We start from the raw sequence: 13,583 nt of genomic DNA, 5'->3' as shown, positions 1-13,583 counted from the left end.
AAAGGCCACTGCTGGCATACTGTGCCTATAGTGCAAACACTACGCTCAAAGCCCACTGCTGGCATGCTTTGCCAATAGTGCACACAATACCTTCACAGCCCAGTGGCATACTGTGCCTATAGTGCACACACTACCCTCACAGCCCACTGCTGGCATACTGTGCCCATAGTGCACACACAGCTGGTCTTATAGAGTGATAGCAAATTAGCACATTCCCGGTGGGGCCAAACTCAGCCTTTCATCCTTCTGAGGTCGATAAATGAGCACCACACACCCTGCGAAATAAGCAGTGCTCAGATACCTGAGAGGGTTTGTAGCACTATATTAAAAAAAAGCACAAACAAACTGCCGTCACAGCCCACTGCTGGCATACTGTGTCTATAGTGCACACAGTACCTTCACAACCCACTGCTGGCATACTGTGCCTATAGTGTGCACAAAATCACGAATGATGGTTTGAGGGCCACTTTTTTTGAGGTGAGGGGTGGGCCACTTTTCTGAGGCGAGGGGTGGGCCACCTTTTTTTTGGTGTCCGGGCCTATTTCTTGTCCCATTCCGACCCTGGTTACAAATACTGCATTATGTACATTTTACATATAAACCCCACGTCAAATCTGGAAAATGACATTCCCTAAATGTGAGATTGTGGACAAATCACACCTCTCTCTGTGCCTCAGTTCTTATATGTGGCTGAAATGAGAACGCCTGGAAACATGGGTGCCAGTCGCATCTGAAAAATATGAAGGTCATTTGCCATCCCTTCCTGTGATGTCACTTGGGGGCGGGGTCAAATGACATCACTTCCTGTAATGCCATCAGGGGGCCATGTGATGTCACTTGCGCTACCCCTGGCATTTTGGTGAAATGATGTCCCTGATGTCTTTCCTGCACAGGACTTACACTCACTGAAAGTTACGAATAGTGAGTTAAGCCTTGCCCCTTTTCACCATGGGGCACTACCATGTTCCAACAGTAGCAGCCCATGATGTAGAGTGTCACAGTGGAGTTGGGAGGGGAGGGGGGGTGCAGCAGCAATTTCTAAGGCAATTTCCAAGGTAATTGCAAGTTCACTAGACAAACACTATTCTGTATCAAGAATTTGATGGAATAATTCTTGTGCAGCTTTTTGACTACAGTCTACACTGGTGTGCGGCATGTCAGACGGCCACGCAGAGTGTCTGTTTTTTTTCTCCAACTGGCTTTCTCTCTTGTTGCCAGTTCAGGGGCATTGATGATTGTAGGCAGATAGTGTGGCCCGCTGCTAGCATGTATTCCCGCAAGTGGTCTCCCCATGCTGCTGCTGCTGCATCCGTTGTGTTTCTAGGAAACAAAGAGAAAACTTGGCCATCATGTTTATCAAGAGGTATGTGGTGATGCACATATATAAACTGGCACTTGGTGCAGACAGGAATTAGGTCTCTCTCAACAGCCACCGTCCCCCTCTACGGGAGAACTGCCTTTGGCTTCCACCCTGAAAGGCTTCAAACTCCAGGCTGATAGGGGATCCTATCCCTTTGTAACATGGTCAGGTTACTGACCAATACCTCACACCTAATCACCAAACCAACTTCTCCTTCCTACTTATTTATAGACCTGCACCATATAGCCCAACCTTTGCAGACGTACTTGCTAAGCCAGCCACACAACACGCACATCTGACTGTTCTGGCAGACAACCAACAACTTGGTTGAAAGAGCAAACAGAATCAGCACAAAAGAGCGTAACCACCTACATGACCAGCTTTCAACTTAAACAAATGATCAAAGAGTCGTATTGCCCGGTGGAGCGTGAGCCAGTTTCCATTCTCCTGCATGCCCGTTTGGCTCTACTGCCCTGCGCCTCCCCAGACGAGACGATGGAGCACTGCAAGCACCATGTCTATAGTGGGCATTGATGTGGGCTTCCATAGCTGCTAAATTGCCTTAGCGCAAGCCGGCACCATCGATAAAGTGGCAAATGAGCACAGTGACCACTGAATGTAGGCATGAATATCATTTAGGTCCAAGAATTGATCAATTGGAGCAGCAGCAAATGTTAAGTAATTTCAAATGCAAGGCACACTCTACATGATTTAAACGGTTTCATGATAATGCATACCCTGATCCCTGTGTTCAAGCTGAAAACAACAGTCTTCCATGCAATCTTGTTCGACTGCCAACAGGTTCTGCTGGGATCACCGTTATGTATTTAGAGGAAGTACAATTCACAATTGAGCAAGAATGCTTCTAACCAAGCTAAAGGAAACTAATAAGAGAGCAATCATAAAGGCCTGCAGTATACTGTGTAGTTGCTGTTCCATGCTCTAATACAGATACTGAGAGGCATTCTTTTATGGAAGCCACACAGATTGCTGGTCTTAGTTGCCTACAATTAATAAACAAAACTACTGCAGTTGCACTTCTATATGGAACCTCCAAAGAAGACCTCCCTGCCCCAGAGAAGAAGCCACGAATTGGTGTTTTTGTTGACCTGGGGCATTCCGTGTATCAGGTTTTGGTGTGCATTTGCAATCAAGGGAAACTAAAAGTTCTTGCTACTGAGCTTGTTGCCAGCCTTGGTGGCAGGACGTTTGACAATGCATTAGTCAACGACTTCTGTGAGAAATTTGGGGGAAAGTATTAGCTAGACACAAAGTTCAATATGCAGCCTTTGTTGATATTTAGCTACTAATGTGAAAAGCTGAAGAAGCTGATGAGTGCAAATGTTTCGGACCTACCTATGAATATTGAATGTTTCATGAATGATATTCATGTCACTGGAAAAATGAGAATTGGGTCAGTTCGAAGAAATGCGTGATAGTATTCAAGTGGAAGCGCCTCTTCACAGTGTATTGGGACAAGCCAAGATGAAGAAAGAGGATATTTCTTGCAGTGGAAATAGTGGGTGGTGCCACACAAATTTCTGCTGTAAAATAGTGGATCATGAAGTACTTTGGTAAAGAAGGTTGCAAGCCGTCCCCCGGGCAAACAGATCAAGTTCAAAAAGTGCGCGTTCATCTCCATGCAGTTTTCAGTGCCAGGGCCTTGCTTGCTGAGATGTATAATTCTGATGACGATGAAGAACCTATGGACACTGCCGTAGCAGCATGTAAGGAAGAGACAATGTAAGTAGAGCAAGAGCATGGCCTTCAAGGCCTTCAGACAGGCCTTGAAGACCATTCTTTTAAGTAGACCATACTCTCTCTGCTGCTATGCCTTATAACCCCACCTTACTGTATATTTACTTACCTTACTGTGTACCTTGTAACTACCACCTTACTGTATAACATGTATGCCAACCAACAATGTACCCAACACGTAAACTGCATGTATGTAACAACTACACTGTATGTTTAACCTAACACCAAGACTTTCTCCCATGTAACCAGCACCTAAGCAAATATTCTTGTAACAGCGCCACGATGCCTGAGGGCCGTTGTGCGCTTTATAAATGGAAATAAATAAATAAGAGCAGAAGAAACGCAACGGCTAATGCAGGCAGACACCACACCAAATTCTGATGAAATGGAGCCATTTCACTCAGGATCAAAAAGATAAGAAAATGTATCAGGCACTTTAAGCTAAAAAGCCCAAAGTTAAAACAAATACTGTTGGCCTGCCCCTTAAGAATTATCTACCATGGCAAATAGGAAAAATATACTTTGAACTTATTTATTGAAAATGCCGGTAAAATGATCAGGACAAACTGGAAAAAGGGGGTTGGTGCACAAAATCGATCACAACAGTTTCACACTAAGACTGGAAGACACAGAGAATTGGTTGTGGAAGGGAGGACAAACCTACGGAGGTTCACAGACAAATTTATGGCAAAAATTAAAGGACCTAAAGGTGCCTCCGAATTGATTGCAGATTATCTTATTTAGCGACTTAAATACGGCTGCTAGTGCAAGAACAACTAATCAAGGTCGGCTTACAGAGGAGTTGCCTACAAATCGGGGTGTTGAACTGGGCTGCTCCCTGGCACGGCTTTTGTTTCTTCTTTTGTCAGCCGATTTCAACCCTGTTGAAGAAGCAAGTTAAAATATGAACCCACCCCTTTTGGGGGGGGGCAAGTCGTTTGAAACTATGCTATACGCCGACGACACATCCTTGATTTATCTGACTCCAGCTGCCCTGTAGGCAAGTCTTGATTATGCCGCCAAATATTTGTAAGCTAAACCTGAATAGGGACAAGACCAAAATTGTAGTATTTCGCAATGGAAGGAAAAAAGTTAATTACTCTTAGTCCCTTAACAAGGAGAAAGTTGAGGTTGTGAACTCATTCTGTTACCTTGGGCTGACTTTCGAGAGTAACGGGAAGTGGGGAAGCATATGGAATCGATCAGCTCGAAAGCCATGACTAGGTCAAATGGGTTACTAAGATTTTACCATATATTTGGTGGGCGTATGTTGGGTAAACCCATAATTGTCTACTATTGTAAGATAGGATGCTTGCTATTGTATGTGGCAAATTAGAGGTTAGGGGTACTGCGACAAGCGGGAGGTTGTTCAAAACAGGATTATGAAACAGTCGACAGGCCTTCTGTCCTGTCAGGGACCCCAAACTGCGCCTTGCTCTGGTGTTGGGGCTTACTAGGTTTGCCACATGGGTCAAAATGAGACACAGAGCCTTCTTCTTGAAGGTACTGCAGGTTGGCCCAAAAAAGCACAACATTCAGTATATTTTAGCAGAGATGGTAAACTCAAGTTTCTGCCCAAAGTTTCAGTGGTTTCCGGATGGTCTTAAACTAATGTGGACGGGTGGGATTGAGTCACTAAATTTAGCAAGAGACCCAAGTATTTCGGACTGGAAATCAAGGGTTAAATGGGGGATACTAAGAAGGGATCAGGTGGAGCAGTAGAGTGCAGTCCAGGCTCTCCAAACCTGTATGCATCTTTGAGAAGTAGTGATGAGCCTGGGGGTGGTGTGTGCAGTTTGCAGTATCCCTTCGCCTAACTGTAGATGCTCCATTCCATTATTGTGCCTAAATATGTTACCCTTAAGAGTTAGCACTAATGGGGGGAAGGGTGACCCGACGAAAAACTATGTGCAAGCTAACAGTAAGGAAGGACCTTAGCTATTTTATGCTAATCTGTAAGTGGTACTTGGATCTGCTAATAATTTGTTAAGGGCCCCTCTTTCTGAAAAACAACATCGGGGACTGTAAAGAGGCACTGTATTTTATCTGGAACTGCACGGACCCGGACTTTATTTTTAATTTGGGCAATTATGTGAGCCAGGCCCTGATGAGATGAAAAAGGAAAGTCCCAGTCTAGTACCCTAGTTTTGGGTTGGCAGGTTAATGTTTTCCGTGGAGAGCTTGAGGGTGGTCTTAACTATTTACACATTTTGATTCTTTGTACTATGGATTTTTACTATTTTTATGCCTTGGTACAGGAGTTAGAAGGAACAATACAACCATTTTTTAAAAGTTAAAGTAAAAAAAGTGTGCAAGTGGAGCCATGGATTGGATAAACAACAAAATTAACTTGCTGAGCAAGAATAGTCTTACTGTGGACCTTGTAGTAAAAACCTCGGAATTGAGAGCAAATGTCAAGAATTGACTAATACTTGCAACCCCGCTGTTACAAAAGCTAAACCCAAAGTGGACCGTCCAAATGAAGAGCAACATGCAGCTGAACAAAACTGACCAGTTGATGGTAAAGGGGTTGCGAAGCACAGACTCAAGCCAGAAGAACAGAATGGCAGCACAACAGTTCAGACAGCTACTGAGACAGACTGTTACAAAGCAGTTGCTGCTCCATATTGTTAGAGGCCCCCATCCCAACATAGCGGCCCCTGCGTTACCCAGGTAAACATCCCCAAGAGAGTGGGAATGTCAGAAAACAATGTTTTGTCACGTCCAGGTGTTTTGGACTGCCCGCATACTTAGGAGAAGTGCTGACATCGCTTGGTGCGTCACAATGCTCCGGGTGGCATTTCCAGTTGCTGCTCAGCTTGCCTCCTTTTAGGCCTGCCTCCTGCCTTCTTTCCTGCCGCTGTTTGCGCTAGTCTGCTGCTGTCTTCTTCCAGCATCTACCACCTTCTTCTTTGCTCATAGCTCCTGCCTGCCTTCTGCTGCTCTCCTGCTGGTGGTGGGGGGAGGGAATTTTTATTCCTGCCTTCTTGCTGCTTACCTACTTGCAGTTGCTCCTTCCTTCTGGAGCTAGTTCTGCTTCCCTCCTCCTGTCCTGCCTGCAGTAGCCCCTCTTTCTTGGACATCACCTTCTTGTCACTACAGATATCCTATGTCTCCTGATTTCAGCACTCCAGTACTACATCAACCAACAGAGGACACCAGCGGTATTCAAAGAGGTTTTGCCTACAGGCTTTCCCCCAGGGACATTGTCCTCCAGGTCACCTTGGGGATTATACTTGCAAAACCATGGTGGCTTTGGGGACATGCCCCCTTTACCTTTGTAGCAACGCCCTAAAGCAGAAGGCAAGCAACCTTCCCTTAACACAGACAAGAAGTTCCTGACATTGTTATTGATTGAATTCCAGCGTTCTACTGTAATAAAGCTTCAAGTTCTTACAAAATGGTCAAAGATACAACACCCAGACTGCAGCCCACACCCATGATGCAATCTTTTGTGAAGAATCCCTATTGGTACATGGAAACCGCTATTGACCTCCTCTCAGCCAATCAGAATGTTCAGAAAGCAGTCAATAACTACACTTGGGATAATGACCCTTTGCCAATTTAGGGCCTGAGGCGACTTGGTGGCAGGTCATTATCCTGAGATAATGAGCCCTCCCTCGGTCTTAAAGGAAATATTAACCACCTTATCCCCATTTGGTTACTATGGAGAGATCATCCAGTTATTTATTTTTCCATCAAGATGCCAATACGTCAATTACCGACTCAAAAGGGAAAAACACCCAGTGCAAGGAGAAGCTGGAAAACTCTAAACCTGGAGGTGCTCAGAAATGTCATGGAAGATACAAAGACCAACTCCAGGAAACAAACTCCTACCGGAAGAAGGAATTTTGCCAACCCTAGGAAACTGGATAATGAAAGCACTAGACACTCTCACCCCACTAAAGCACATCAACCTTCAGCAAGATGGTTTGTATCCTATCTACTGAGAGAAACCTGAGGGTGTTCTCACTTGTAGACCCCAGGGATCCTTTGTTCAGGTGGCCAGGGGCGGGCCATCGCACTTGGATCCCGACCCTGGGAGCGGACGAGGGAGGATCATCTGGGTAGGGGATCGTTGGGGACTGGGGACGAAACGCCCTCAGGGGAAACATTGTATCCCCCCCCTTTCTGACACACCACTACCCAAAATCCCCTCAGCTTTTATGGGATACTACCAAAGTCCTCTCCTACCCCAGCACTTTCTCATAAGGAAAAGAAAGCAAAAACATCAGGGGAAAACAAAACTGTCCCTCAATCTCAATGCGTACATAATTCCTAGGGGGCGCTACATCTCCAATAATGGTCTTTTCCCATCTAACTACCCTAGGTTTCCCCTGCAACACACCGTCATACACAGGAAACCTACAATCCAATGGATGTCTCTTGAAGACTATGCTCCCTTCAGAGGAAAGATCAGGCATGTCACAAAGATAAGTTAATTGAAGGTCATGCAACGTTCCCTCCGATTCCATACCTGCAACCTGTTAACCTGATGCAGGTATATAAAGGGAGGAGGCTCAAACTCAGAGAGGGCGGTGAGCAAGACACAGCACAGGTACAGGGAGGCTGCATGGATGAGACCAGCAGGGGATCACTAACTGCCGACACTCTGACAGGGCTGAAAAGGGGAGACACAGAGGGGAACCACAGTGCACAGAGTAGGACCAAGAACCCAGTGAAGCCCAGGACTGACTGGTGGAGACGCTGGCATGGTGTGGAACAGAAGCTCCCTGCTAGGTCTGCAAGGCAGGGAAAGGAGGAGGTAAAGATTGGAGGCCTCTGACACCCCCCAGGTCCCAGGTTGCAAAGTGTGTTTGTTTTCCCGTAATGAGGCAGCCGCCTGTGAGTCTCTCAAGGCAGGAAGAGGCCCTTACTCAGCTGGGAAGCCGCACCGAGACCCATAGAGCGGAATGGACATCTCTTGCCCTGGCCGGTAAGCAGGAAAGCTGGCTGGAGTCTAACCGCGAGGGAGAGAACCATTGTTTAAAGAAACTTTGTATCTATGTCAAGTGGCACGGCTCAAGAAGCCCAGTGTTGAACCGTCTGAGAATCCAAGATATATAAATGAACAACAAAAGATAAAGAGTGATAGTTGAATTTGTCATTTGCCAAGGGAGATATTGGTGCAGTTTCGAAAGTCTTCAAGAGTCTTTGTATTGTTTAAATGTAACTGCATGTGGCACTAAGAAATACAGAATCAATGTGTCGAACGCAATTGAAGAAACAAAGGAAATATATATTTGCCAAGCACAGTGAAAGGACCAGTGAAAGTGAACGCGGATGAAGTTCTGTGAACCCGATGAAAAGCATCATGGAGCTTGCAGTCCAACAAACCACCCAAAGGGAAAAGACAATGTGGGACTGGTGTGCAACAAATTGTGTAAGGTTGAAGAAAAGAAGCCTTGGGTGAATAGTGATATTTGAATCAGTGAAGGGATAAAGAAAATAAAAGCCTGATAAGAAAGATAAACCAACAAGGAAGGGCAGCCAGAAGCCCTAGGCCCCGGGTTGTGTGACCTTTCGTGGGTGGACCAGGCGGTCCAGCAACAACACGCAGGGGGAACTTAAAGTATGGGGAAAAGGGTCTCCCTGCAACTTTTGTGTTGAAATTCATCGTGAGAGGTCCGAGCCCGGCAGGATCTTTGTGAACGTTTTGGTAGAAACATTATTATTATTTTTTTTTTTTATTTACTTGTCTTTAATCCCAAAAAAAAGAGATTTTTACAAGAGTGCTTTTCAATCTTCACAATTTCATTTAAATATTCACAATTTCATTTTGCCTAGTGTCTCACATTTGGTACGATCCTTGCAATTAGATTATTTGAAGGTTCGTTGAGCCTCCAACTTCCACTTTCACTTTTGTTCATTCTATTGCCAGGTTCAAAAGTTTTGCAGCAGCCGTGTGCCATCGAGTCTTTTCTCCTGTGATTAGCCGATTCCACGAGATATGTTCGTTCCCCACAAATGAGGAGGCCGTCAAAGGGGAAAAATAGGCGATCCTGGCTTGGTGAAGGGCAGGGCAGCGCATCAATAGATGTTTTATTGATTCAATTTCTTCGGAGTTTGCACATAGCCTACAGGTTTTGTCCTCTGAACCCGTTCTAATCGCTAGAATTTCTTGAGTTGGTAAGACATTTAGGCAGGCTTTTAAGAGGGTTCTCATCAATAGTTTGTCAGGGTATTTTTTGTAATACTCCATGGGTTCTTTCAGTTTGTTGGTATTCGTGGGAAGGTGTGCTAGAAGTTTGTTCGTTGTGGCTTTTTCGATCGTATTGATCCAATCCCAACATTCCAGTTTCGTTTTTTTCCTAGTTGGATTCTTCTACAGTTCCTCTTCTGTGCACGCTATTGTCAGTAGTTTTTGTTTTTGATCCGTAGCCCAATGGTTCATAGTATGGTTGGAGCCATTTTCAAGTTCTTCTGCCATCATTTGATAGATTTCGAGACTCTCCGGGTGAATGATTTTTCTGTATAGCTGGAGCGAACTGTGATCTACCACTGCTTTCAGAGATAGAAGGCCAAGTTCACGCCTTATAGGAGCTATCGCAGTAGAGTTTGGTAGACCCAGGACAGCTTTCCATATGTGGCCTTCAAGTTTCTGCCAGAGTAGCGGAGGGATTGATGGTATGGCATCCATGCCGTAGGTCAACGACGGAACCATTTTTGCTTTATAGTAGTTTATTGCCGGTTGGAGTGAGAACTTCCCATATTTCCGGTCAACATGTCTCAATTGCGCTGTTAGATTTATCGTTTTCGACCATAGGATGGATTGCATGGTGCCAGATTTCTTCTAGCTGTCGAGAAGAACTCCCAGATATTTAAAAGAGTCCACCACTTCAATTTGTGTCTCATTGAGGTGCCAGTGAAACCGCTCCTTCTTTTTACTGGTTGGTTTTTGTAAGATCATTATTTTTGTTTTGGATTTGTTAATCTCCAAGTTGTTCTCCTGTATGTACGTTGACAGATTGTCCAATTGACGTTGGAGACCCACCTGGGTAAGATCGAGTAGAATTAGGTCATCCGCGTACAGCAATCTGGAAATTCTTGGCGAACCTATTTTCGGTGAAAATGATCTGATCTTACTTTGGCTATCCTTGAAATCTCCCAAAAATGCTATGAACAGCGCTGGAGCCATAGGGCAACCTTGCTTCACCCCGCGGCACGTCGGGATGGAATTCGATGTTAGGCCTTGATTGTTTAGGCAAACCTTTATGCTGGTGTCACTGTGAAGACTGATTATGGGTTCCAAGATCGATTCCAGACAGTCCCAAGTCTTCAATTTCGCCCACATTTTGTTTCTGTCCACTCGGTCGAATGCTTGGGATAAGTCGACAAACGCAAGAAAGATTTGAGGGCCTCCTGTTAGAACTCTTTCCTTGAGTATGGTCAGGCACATTATATTTGCGTTGGTACTTGCATTTTTCTGAAAGCCTGTTTGCAGAGGAACATTATTTTGGAAGTCAAAGAAAAAGAATTTAACATGGAAGGCCAGGCGGCTGTCATGATTCCTGCCCCTCATGTCCCCAGCCCTCCAAGATGTCAGGCTGGAGCCAGGTCACAATCACCTACATGGCCCTCAAGGGCCTCTCCATCCCTCCAAAGACCCACTTCGAGTCAGACTTGGTGCTTGTGGCACCAGACTCACTCACTCCCATAGGATAACATTGGGGATTGGACTTGTAGTGCATTGATGGGGACAAGATGGATGCCCCCACATATTTCGGTTCCGAGAACTGCATGTGCGGTCTAGTCTTTTGGGTGTGATTCAGCCCAGAGACACCTGGGATACCCAGAGACTATTTAAGCCACACCCAGGCTGAGAAACATGCTTTGCGTTTTCTGCACCTGCAGCGTGACACTCACCGTGTTCGGATCGGTCTCCAGTAGGCCTGCATCTTTCTTCTGCGCTCAGCTCCTGCAAGAACAAGAACACCGTTAGGAACAGCCTTACCTTGCGGTGCCTCTGCCCATCATTCATCGCTCGTTCTGTTCTGCAGGCATCTTCGGCAGTGTCATTCCCATCTCGGCACGCTGCTTCTTAAGGAAAAGGGAAAAGAACAGAAAAAAGGCATTAGTAAGCATTCTGCAAATCTTCGCTTATTTTTAAATACTGTACGAGCTTCAAACGCTTACCTGAATCCCAGCCGCTCTGAGGGAACTCTGTCTCCGGAGCTTCTCATCCATCTGCAAGAGGGAAAAGACACTCATGGTTAGTGTGGAAACATCTAGAGGCACCGCATACCGCGCTTACCCACCGCATTTGTTCTTCATAACCGGCATCCAAGCTGAAAACGTCGTGGCACCTAAAAGACACAGAAAAAGAACTCAGTTCAATGCAAATACGAAAGGGGTGCATCGCGCATCGCGCTCTCACTCACCTTCAGCGCTACTCATCTCAGCAGCAGGTCGCCATCCCCGGACGCCGGCCATCATCTAAGGAAGGAAAGGAACGAAGTTAGAGAACTGTTCAAAAGACTCATTATACTTACCTATCGGACTCTTGCCAGTGAAGTAACTAGGCAGCAACGAGCCCGCATCAATCAACGCGCCCTGTGCTGAAAGCAGGACGGAGAGCACACTATCCAAGAAAACAAGGTGAGCTGTGGATCAAAGGGAAGGGTTGGACCCCAGGGAAGAAGGGGTTCAAGCACACAGAGACAATAGGGAGTTAAACTCTACCAATCCTGTGTTTCAGGCCCAGTCTCCAGTCGAATAGCCTCCAGGGAAGGGTTTGAGGTCGTAAGAGGTCAGAACAGGCTGAGTGACGTCCCCGTGGATACCAGGTGAGCGTTACAGCGGGCCTCGATCCACGGTTTAGAACTGTGTACTGTGAAACCGAGCAGAGTGTGTCATCCTGCCTACAAGGATCGCCTTACCCTGTAAGGCCGAAAGTGGGGAGGAGAGCTGATTCAGCCACATTATCATTTGAACACTAATTCCTTTTGAATGCATTCTCTCCTTTTTACACTTTTGTACAAGAGATAAGGCAAGCATTAGGTTTTGTTAGCATAGGCCATTTTGATTTGACGGACTCCACTAGGACTGCCTTAATTATTATTTGATGGTCGAGATTACTCCCATCCTAGCTATAGGGCCAGACAGGAGTTTTACTAACCCCTTGAAATACCAGTAAAGGTGTTAAAACGCATACCCTTTTGTTGTCTTACTCATGGTACCATGTCGATCCCACACTAGGAACACTGGTAAAAAAATGGAATACTTGACGAAACATGGAAGAAACATTACAAACCACAAGACATGGTTGCCTACCAAAGACAGTTCCACTATTACAGAGCAGAAATCCTTAAGGCAAAGAAAATATACTATTCCAAAGAATCAATAATAATGTACCTCATCCAGAGAAAATACCAAATCATTGAGAAGAGAAACTGTGCTTCTTGCAGAAATGTATCTTCCCTTGCCCCACAAATTATGTGATATCACCAACCATTTTAGAAGAAAAGTACTACACATACAGCAAGCCATCAACTCTGCAATGAACCACATTGGAAGCAACAATCAATCCCTGGGTAATGACATTCAGCCTACCTATTGATGAACAATTTAAAACCAAAATACGAACCAAACTTAAATAAATTGGTGAAACTTAGCAACAAAACTGGATCCCCGCTTGAGATGACTCTCAAATCATATACAAAATGACCAACAAAGGAAACTCCATCCCCACCCTCAGCAACTGCCTCACACAAGTAAGCAAATGGATGGCAACCAACTACCTAAAACTCTGAAAAGATGGAAATAAGGGTAGTCTCACCTCACACCACATCTGAAACACCTACTGTGGCCTTTGGAAATGCGTAATTGCCCCCACACCATCTAAAGTGATCCAGAAGATAGACATGTGAATGGACAACAGACTCACACTGGAATCTCATGTCAACCCAACATTCAAAAAGTACTTCCACAATCTCTGCTCCATCTGATGTCCTACATACCCTTCATACCCAGAGCAGTGGCCATCATCTCACAGATTCTTTCTAGAATTCACCATGCAAACCGCATTTACCTAGGTATACCGGACCTCACAAAAAATGTCAACTTATCCAAAACCCAGTGGCTGCTACTAAGAATCAACAGGAGGTGACATACAAGACCGGCTCTCGGAGCACTTCATTGGCTGCAAATCGAAAAAAAGGATCCAGTGCAAGGCCTTCTGCACCAGTGAGCAAAATTCCTTCAAAAGAAAATCTCACTCTACCAACAAATCGTAGAACTACGATCGAGTAACAACATACTATTAGACATTATTTTGCAGAAAAAGACAAGTAGGCTCTGCCTTTTGCACTATGGTGACCAAACACTGGAGCACACACCCAATGCAAATCTGCACCCTACAGGATCGTTTGAAATCCAGAAAAGGTGTAAAAACCTGGTTCTGCAATGCACAATAGACAGAAGGTTTAACCCACACTTATCAAGCAGTAGCAATAACTCTTCACAC

At 45.2% G+C, this 13,583-nt stretch overlaps 1 pseudogene; it reads left to right on the top strand.

The window, feature by feature from the left end:
• The first annotated feature begins 1,874 nt into the window (after positions 1 to 1,874).
• On the top strand, positions 1,875 to 13,369 carry LOC138520501 (heat shock 70 kDa protein 4 pseudogene; annotated as a pseudogene).
• Positions 13,370 to 13,583: the final 214 nt, after the last annotated feature.

The sequence above is a fragment of the Ambystoma mexicanum genome, chromosome 13 (genome assembly GCF_040938575.1).
Source record: "Ambystoma mexicanum isolate Mex_15411 chromosome 13, UKY_AmexF1_1, whole genome shotgun sequence".
Taxonomy (NCBI): domain Eukaryota; kingdom Metazoa; phylum Chordata; class Amphibia; order Caudata; family Ambystomatidae; genus Ambystoma; species Ambystoma mexicanum.
This window is presented reverse-complemented; position numbering and strand designations above follow the sequence as displayed.